Below are 8624 nucleotides of genomic sequence, written 5' to 3'. Positions count from 1 at the left end.
GAACAGTCAGATAGTGAGAGAGACAAATAGGGAAGAGATATTACTACTTTAAGTTAGTTAATATGGTAAATGACACCTTTTGATCCTTTGTGTTATCAAGTATTCCTCACATCCCAAAGAAATAAATTTTCTGCCTTTTATTTTTCTCAGCTAGGTACACTTAATTTCATATAATGTGTCATGTGTCTATGACAGTTGTTTTCAATATTTTTGGTTTTTTACCTATTATTTTTGTGCTCAAAAAAGATTTTTTTTAAGCAAACTGTGGCCACTTCAGTTTCCTTTGAAAATTCACTTTTGTTACATGCTAAAATTGTTTTAGCATTATTTTTTAAATTATTTTTTAAATGCACATGCAGATTCAAATATAAGTATTGCAATCATATGGTAAGGTCTGATAAACACTGTTTATGAATTTGGGTAAACATCTTAAAACCTATTGAAATGACATCTTTGGGAATGTTAAATGTTTCAACAAACACCCCCTTGAGCTGGAAGCTCAAGACATCCCCCTGGCCACTTAGGGCTTCTGATTTCCCAAGTCAACAGGCTAAGAAAGGAAAAACAGTGTTAGGAGGGATGATTGGTTGAGATTACCCAAGGGAAATTTGTGGCCTCTCCACAGTGGAGGTAAGAAAGACTATGTCTGGAGTAGATCTCTTGGTGCCATCATTTCCTGTGATTAACGTCAATGGGAAACTTCCTTCTACAGCTGTTTCTGGAGCACCAGGATGTACCAGCTACTGCTCTAGATCAGCGATGTTTAACAGAATTTATGGATATGATGAAATTGTTCTGTGAGTGTCCTTCCCACAAGCCACGAACCATAAGCCATAAGCTGCTCCTGAGCTCTTAAATTGTGACTACTGCAAGAGATGGATTTTAAAATTCATTTTTATATGGAAATTAAGCAGTTACACATAGTTGAGAGCTACCGAAAAGTAGGGGAAACACCAGTTAAAAGCATTAAGTCCTCACTCTCACTGGTTTACAACTGCAGGTGGGCTAGCAGTGGAGTGGTCATGCCAACAACAAACATGTTATAGCATGTTTAGTACTACAGAAAACATAAGGGTAGAGTAGGAGATTACAATGTTTTAAAATATGCTGTAAGTGGCTGGAGAGATGGCTCAGTGGTTAAGAGCACTGGCTGCTCTTCCAGAGAACCCAGGTTTGATTCCCTGAACCCGCAACTGTTTGTAAGTCGGGCTCCTGGGGATCCAGTGTCTTCTGGCATTCATAGAAACTGCATACACTGAACATGAGGCACAGGCTTATGCACACATTCAGACACAGAACCCACTTCTTCAGAATTCTGACATAGACAGGAGGGCTGGGACTTCCCTGGGACTCCAGCACCAGATTGGGACTGCTGAGATAGCCAGTCTTGTGGATGGCCTCTCCTGTTGCTGGCCAGACCACAGCATGGAAGCCATATATGTACATATACATATATATGGGATTTATATATAATATATAACCATATGTTAAATAGCTAATACATGAAACCTCTCTGGGCATACAGCTCTCTGGCTTTGCTAGTCTTATATACTTCACAGAAGGGGATATCCCACAAAAGACACAGATAATCTTTGTGTTTTCCACTATTGTGATCAAAATATATGAGAAAAGGAAGATGTTTAGGAGGGTTGGGACAGCCATAGCTAATAGTGTCAAACCAGGAACTGTTCCTGAGTATGGTAAAGATGCAGGTAAAATTCCCAAGCTGATGGCTACTGCCCCGTGGCATCTCAGGTCGAATTGCAATTTTCTGGCTGAATGGGTGGGTCTGATGCTCTGAGATGTAAAGATAAACAATGGCAAGGGAGCCCCAAAGAAGACAATAGACTCTTATTATAGTCTCAAAACCCTTTCTAATATAATAGGACCTATTATAAGTAAAATATTAATCTTCTAATTGTGGCCTTATGGATAATTCTTTTTTACGGATTTATAAATTTGCTTGTAACATTTGTTTTGGATGACTAATTTGGCAGTGTAAAAGATATGTGAGGATTTTTTGTTTTATTTTGTTGTTGTGTTTTTTATTTTTGGCAAAGTTTTGATAAGAAGGACAGACCCTTCTTCATCACCCTGTACTTGGATGATGGGTGTGTGCCATCACATCAGGCTCGCCTGGCAATATTTTACTAAGATAAAGATTACTGCTCTCTCTTTCTGAAACAGCACTTATTAACATATTCAAAATAGTCTTGATGTTAAATTGAAATAAAAGCATCATCATCGAATGTGCTTGTGACCCAATGAGTACTAATTGATTACTTCTTGTTTTTTAGAGCAAAAAGACTTGTAGGTGTGTCCAGAATTTTATCATTATAATGTGTCATTGTCATCTACAAATATTTTGGGATCACATTCATAGCAATTCTGGGATGCATGTAGCCTATGGGTCTCAGACTGGATACATCTGCTAGGGAATAACCCAGATATAAATCAAGATGAGAGGAGATAGGGTAGAGAAGAGACTTGGACAGAGAAGAGAGAGCTCTGGAAACCCTGGTGTAATCTCTCAAATTGACTGTCACGAGTCATTTTGACAGAAGTGATAAAAGCACACCGAGGCAACACAACCATAGCTCCTGAGCCTCAGCAAGGACATGGACAGGGACAGTAAGAACTGGCTCTTGCTGGAGTCCAAGGTCATGAGAGGTCAACAGAGGGCTACTGTTCAATGACCTAACACAAGATTTTAAGCTCCCCGCTGGGGCCTCCAGCCAAACACACTGAAGAAACAGGCTCAAACCAAGCTACAGGGAGTCTACAGAGCTGCCTTGATGCTGTCTTTTCCTCTGTCCATTTCTCTGACCAGTCTCGGGTTTGCCGATAGCTCCTTAGTATGGCTTAAACTCCTTGCCTGTTTTGGGGAACTTTCTTAAGACTAAAGTGAGTCCTGCCTGTTCAAGGAAGAAAGCAAAATCTAGCCTTGCCTGCTCCTATGTAGAGATGGCTAGGGCTAGACACCAGGGCTGTGACATTCATCAGCTGTCACTCAAGACCTGTCATTTGGAAATTAGAGAAACCAGGCAGTGACAGTGGTTGATTCATGGGGATGATTGGGATGATTGATGAATGGGATGATTCATCGTGCAGACTCGGTGAGGGTCCTGCCCAGCTTTGGGAGAACAAAGACTGTTATACCCAGTTTGAGAACCCCCAAAAGATCTCCAGGAATCGACTCCGTTGCAAAACACATGAGGGTCTCTTTATTGAAAATTACAAGCTGCAGCTTGGGCTACACAGCCCCACCGCCAAAGCGGTGTGAGCTGAGCATGCCGCGCCCAGGTTAGTTGGGTAATATATAGATTCTAGTTCCTCCCAGCATGCCCAAGGCAGGGGCAATTCCTGCCTGGCAAGCATCTATTGGTCAAAATGCTACATTTTGAATTGATTGGCTATAGGAAGGTCCCCAGACCATAATGACCTGGTGCCCCTCCCTAGAGGGATGGGCCAGTTTCCTAGCAACTGTTATCTCTAGTAGGTGGGGATAGAATGCAGTAAGGCAGTCCTTCCCCTCAGGGCATCAACAGACTTCTCCACCCACATAGTTTAGCCCTTAATAATAGCTGCTAATTTTTAATCTTTTTGGTCTCTCAAGACATAACTGCCACAGTGGCACAAACTAACCCACAGAGCCCTGCGGGGCTACAGCAGAGCTTCCAAGAGCATGCCAGTTCCAGTTCCGTGGTGGCACAGGGAAGGGCATTAATTCAGGAAGGTGTTCTTGGAGTCCTAACTATCAGAAAATTCAAAGTATCCCTTTAATCAAATGCCATTTGTGCCTCATCAAACAGAGGCTACTGCTGATTTTAGTTAAGAGCCCCACAGAATACAACAGTTGAAAGGGGCCATATTCCTTGCACAACATACTCTGCTGTGAAATTCCCCTGACATGTGCTTTTTTGCATCTCAACCCACACACTTGGAAAGCTACCTTTAAGGGTTATTTATTTTGTTTCTCTTTTTTTTTTTTTTTTTTTACATAAAGTCCCACTAATTCGGTTGAAGCTGGTCTTGAAGATAAGACTACATTGGCACTCTTGGATTAGAAGTATGTGCTACCATATTGGTTGTCTTTTGGATCCTAAATGTCTTCCAAAGGCATATGTGTTGAAGGCTTTGTTCCAGGATGATCGTGTTTTGGGACATGGTGGACCTTTTGGGCCGTAGGGCTTAGGGGGAGGAAGTTAGGTCATTGTGGTGTGTTCTTTTAAAAAAAAAAAATAACTTACATTATTTTTGTATGCTAATGAATGTTTTACTTACTTGTATTGTTATACCCAGTTCGAGAGTCCCCACAAGATCTATAGGAATCGACTCCGTTGCAAAACACACGAGGGTCTTTATTATTACAAGCTCGAGCCGGGTGGCTACCCTTTACAAAGACATACGGGCAAGCGACCCCCGGCTCTGGGAGATCAAGGTTTTTAAAGGAACAAAAATGCCAGTGGGGTAGTACAAGCTTTGGCATTACAGGATTGGGTAAGAGGAACAAAACGCAAATGGAGTGGTCTCTAGGGAAGCTGACCTTTAAAATGATTGGTCTATTTTTAGGCGCCAGGACTGCTAACGGTAGGGCCTAGCTATCTGGGAGACATCTGACCTCTAGTTCTTAGGGGCCAAGTGACTCCAGTCATACCCTGAGGTATATCTGGGTGGGGACTGTTGTTAGCCCATTATCTGAAAGGAATGTGGTCTTGTGATTCTGTCTTAGCCTCTGGGCTAGCCTTCTGCTCTGAAAGAAATGTGGGACTCTGCCCTAGCCTCTGGGCTAGCCCTCTGCTCTGAAAGGAATGTGGGACTCTGCTCTAGCCTCTGGGCTAGCCCTCTGTTCTGAAAGGAATGTGGTCTTGTGATTCTGCCTCAGCCCCAGGAATTAACTCTAATCTTTTAGTATGTCTATGCAAAATGAATTCCTGGTGCCTTTAGGTGTCAGAAGTGGGCATTGGTTCTTCGGAATGGAGTTATGATCTGTTACGAACCACATGCGGTGCAGTCCTCTGAAAGAACAACAAATGTTCTAAATTGCTGAGGAATCTTTCCAGCCCATTGGGTGTATGATCTTGAAGGAATGTTTACTCTCATTGCTTTCAGGCCACCATGAGATGAGAAACTTTACAATCTACCCTGCCATGATGGCTATTTCACCACCGACCTCCAGAAGGACAGAGCCAAAAGACCATGAACTGAGACCCCTGATCTGCAATAATAAGCCCCTGTAGTTGACATGGTATTTCATCATAATAACAGAATGAAACTGTGACAAATACCATGAGTAAAAGCAATTTGGGAGAGGAAAGGGTTTATTTGGCTTAAAATTTCAAGCTACAGTCTATCACATGTGAACATCACAGAGGCAGGAGGATGAGACAGCTGGTCACACTATCTGTGGTCAGTGGAATAGGAAATCAATTGTACCCATACTGCCTGCTTGCTTCAGCTAGCTCCCCTCTCCCCCCCCCCCCTTACTCAGTCCAGAACCTTGCCTGTGAAATGACTCTGTGACCCAAGACAGAGCCATGTTGCTGTCACACTCAGGAGATTCACCAACTCTCAAAAACTGTTTCTAGAAAGTGTCTAAAGAGCAGGAGGCAGTTCACCTAAGCTTCTGCAACTTCATCACCAAAGAAAATTACTATGAGAAAGCCCCAGAAGGTGTGACTCTTGCTGCCAAAGACTATTTCAATGACTTGGAAAACATGGGGAAAATGGCCATTGAGAGTCAGGGCTCTTTGGAACTCAGAGACGCCCTCTTCCAGATGACTGAAGTTCAGAATCAGCTGGATGAGATGCAGCAGCCTTTTCACAGTAAGCTGCTTGCACAGCTGGAGCAGAAGGGAGAGCTAGCTGAATACCGGTACCTGGGAGCTGCCTGGGAGAAATCCCAGCTAGAACAGAGGAGCAAAGAGAATGCCCTGGACAAGAGCTGGCAGCAGCTGAAGAAGCTCCCCAAGAACAGCCAAGTACATGACAGTGTTCTGTATTCTTCAGTATCAAATATTTAACTAAGATTTAATTCCTTACGTAAAAGTAAATATGCAGATATAAGAAAACACATACTTATCTTTTATAAATGCTAAAATCATAAGCATACCAAAGAATTGTTTTAAATTTATGATTTATTATCAGTAAATGTTTGACTTATATATCTGTTTTATCTCTAAATACCTGGGTTCACATTGAGAGGATCAGGCCTGACCCCCTCCCCACAGAAATCATCAGTCCTGGGAACTGGGCTATAGGTCACCAATCCTAGGAACAAGACCATAAAATCCCCTATCCAAGGAATAGCCTGGCAATAACCAAAAAAATGGGAAGGTATCTTATTTTAAGGTGGGGCATCTGTGCTAGGCAGCCTTATCTTCAGGAATGCAGCCCTGGATGCAAGTCAGTCAGGAGTTGACCCTTGTAACTTCCCTGGCACCCACCAGTTTGGGCTGGTTTGAACCAGTTTAGAAAGTCCCCAACTCCTGATCAGGCCCTCAACTTGTTCCCTTGCTTTTGACCTGCGCCAATCATTGGAAAGATGACCTAACTATCCCTGGAATTCCTGTAGTTTCCTTTAAAAAAAAAAAAAAAAAGTCGCAGGCCCCTTTGCCTCGGGTCACCATTCTGCCTTGATGGTGGCCTCAGCATGCTGGTCTTCTGCAGAATAAACACCTTTTGTTGCTGGCATGCTACTTGAGTCAGGGGTCGATCTTCCAGCATCTTCTGGACCCTAACAACATAACAACTTTTGGGTAAAGAAGATTTCTACTAGACGATTTTTGGGAGCCTTTGCTCTTCTCTTTTATCTCAGAGAAAGGTCCCCCCCTACAGACTTAAGGGAACCACACATCTATATTCTAACCCTGTCTGACAGGTGAGCCTGCTAGCCAAATCTACAGCATTAGCTGTTCTAAATGCTTTCAAAAATCTGGCTATAAATAGTTGAAAAATAATATATTGTGAAAAATAAAAATTATATGCTGTTATAGTTTTTGTCAACTTAGACACAAACTTAGACGTGGACTCTGACCTGTAAAAACAGCCGAATTGCTTTTGGTCAAAACACACACACACACACACACACACGGGGTGAAATTTCCACAGAGGGAGGTTAAGTCTTGCTGGAACACAGCCATGCTTATTTATCTGCGGTGTCCTTGGCTCTATGTTAGCAAAGCAGAATGCACGTGGTAGAGACCACATGTCATGACAAGTCTCCCATGTCTGCTTGCTGGTCCTTTTCAGGCATTTGCTGGGCCCTGTTTTACATGAATTATGGGTAATCGTATTCTCTGCCCACCCTTTGTTATTATTGTTATCATTATTATTTGTAGAGGTGACCTTCATTCATGTATTTAGGTGTGTCTGTATATTCGATTGTTAATTGCTGAAACTGACAGCAAGCTAAATGCTAACAGATTCTGGTATTGTCATTGCTATTGAGGAATCTCCTATCTCAGTGCTGGGCAAAACTTACTCCCCAGTTATCTCCAATTGATTAATAAAGGAGCTGAAGAGTCTATGACTGGGCAGAGGAGACAGTAGGCATGACTTCTATTCCCAGTCTGGGGTCCCCAGGAGAAAGGGAGCGAGGGAGAGGAGAGAAGAAGGTCATGATGTGAGGAGGAGGTTACCATGGGGGAGTCCCCATGGGGACAAAGATGGAACAAGGAATGGCCAGGGCAAGACTAGAGGACAGGCAATAAAATTGTGAGCCATTGGGAGCATCATCCATAATTATTTTGTCATTCCATTTTATCCTTTAGAAATGTACCTTTAAGGCTCATAAAGCACACATCTGATCTGACTTTCCTTCCCTCATTTTTGCAATACCATAAAACATTTCCAAAGAAAAGACACATGTAAAAGAAATTGCCCTCTTTCAAACATCGTTCTAACAACTTTCACTAATGCAAATTTCTTCTTTTATTTCACAGTTTCACAGAAATCCAAATCTATGTTGTTGTTTTTTCAATTTCAAATATTGATTGTACTGATTCCAAATAAGACTTGAGGGAGTTTTCAACAAAAGTTCTATCAGTACTCATGCATATAGAGGGGGTATTGTTTTGTTTTGGTTTTGGTTATTTGAGACAGGGTTTCTCGTGTAGCCTTGGCTGTCCTGGGCTCGTTTTGTAGACCAGGCTGGCCTGGAACTCACAGAAATCCACCTGCCTCTGCCTCTCTGAGTGCTGAGATCACAGGTGTGTGCCACTGAGTCTGGCTTGTAGTGGGTATTGAAATGGTGTAATTAAAGCCTTATTTTCCTTTTCCCCATTCACCAAGCACACATTTGAATCCATGTGTGCTGTGTTTGCGATTTGTTCAGTTACCACACTTTGTTGTTCCTCCGTGACGTCATTACCCTGTACATTTTGAAATTCTGGTGCACTGACAAAGGTTTGATTCCTGGTCAGTCCGTCTGTCCTCTCAGCTGCGTCAAACCTGCTTCCAGTACAGGTCAGCCACACTGATCCCTTGCATAACCCCAAGGGTAGCCAGCAACTACCTCTAGCAGAGAGGCCAGTGTGTGACTGTTTGCTCATTTGGAATTCAACCCTGAAATACATCTTGTTTAGTGAGAGTGGCGTTCCATGCCTTTGACTTGTGACGTGCTG

Source organism: Meriones unguiculatus, chromosome 4 (assembly GCF_030254825.1).
Source record: "Meriones unguiculatus strain TT.TT164.6M chromosome 4, Bangor_MerUng_6.1, whole genome shotgun sequence".
NCBI lineage: Eukaryota > Metazoa > Chordata > Mammalia > Rodentia > Muridae > Meriones > Meriones unguiculatus.
The sequence above is the reverse complement of the archived record's forward strand: the minus strand, read 5'-3'. Positions refer to the sequence as shown.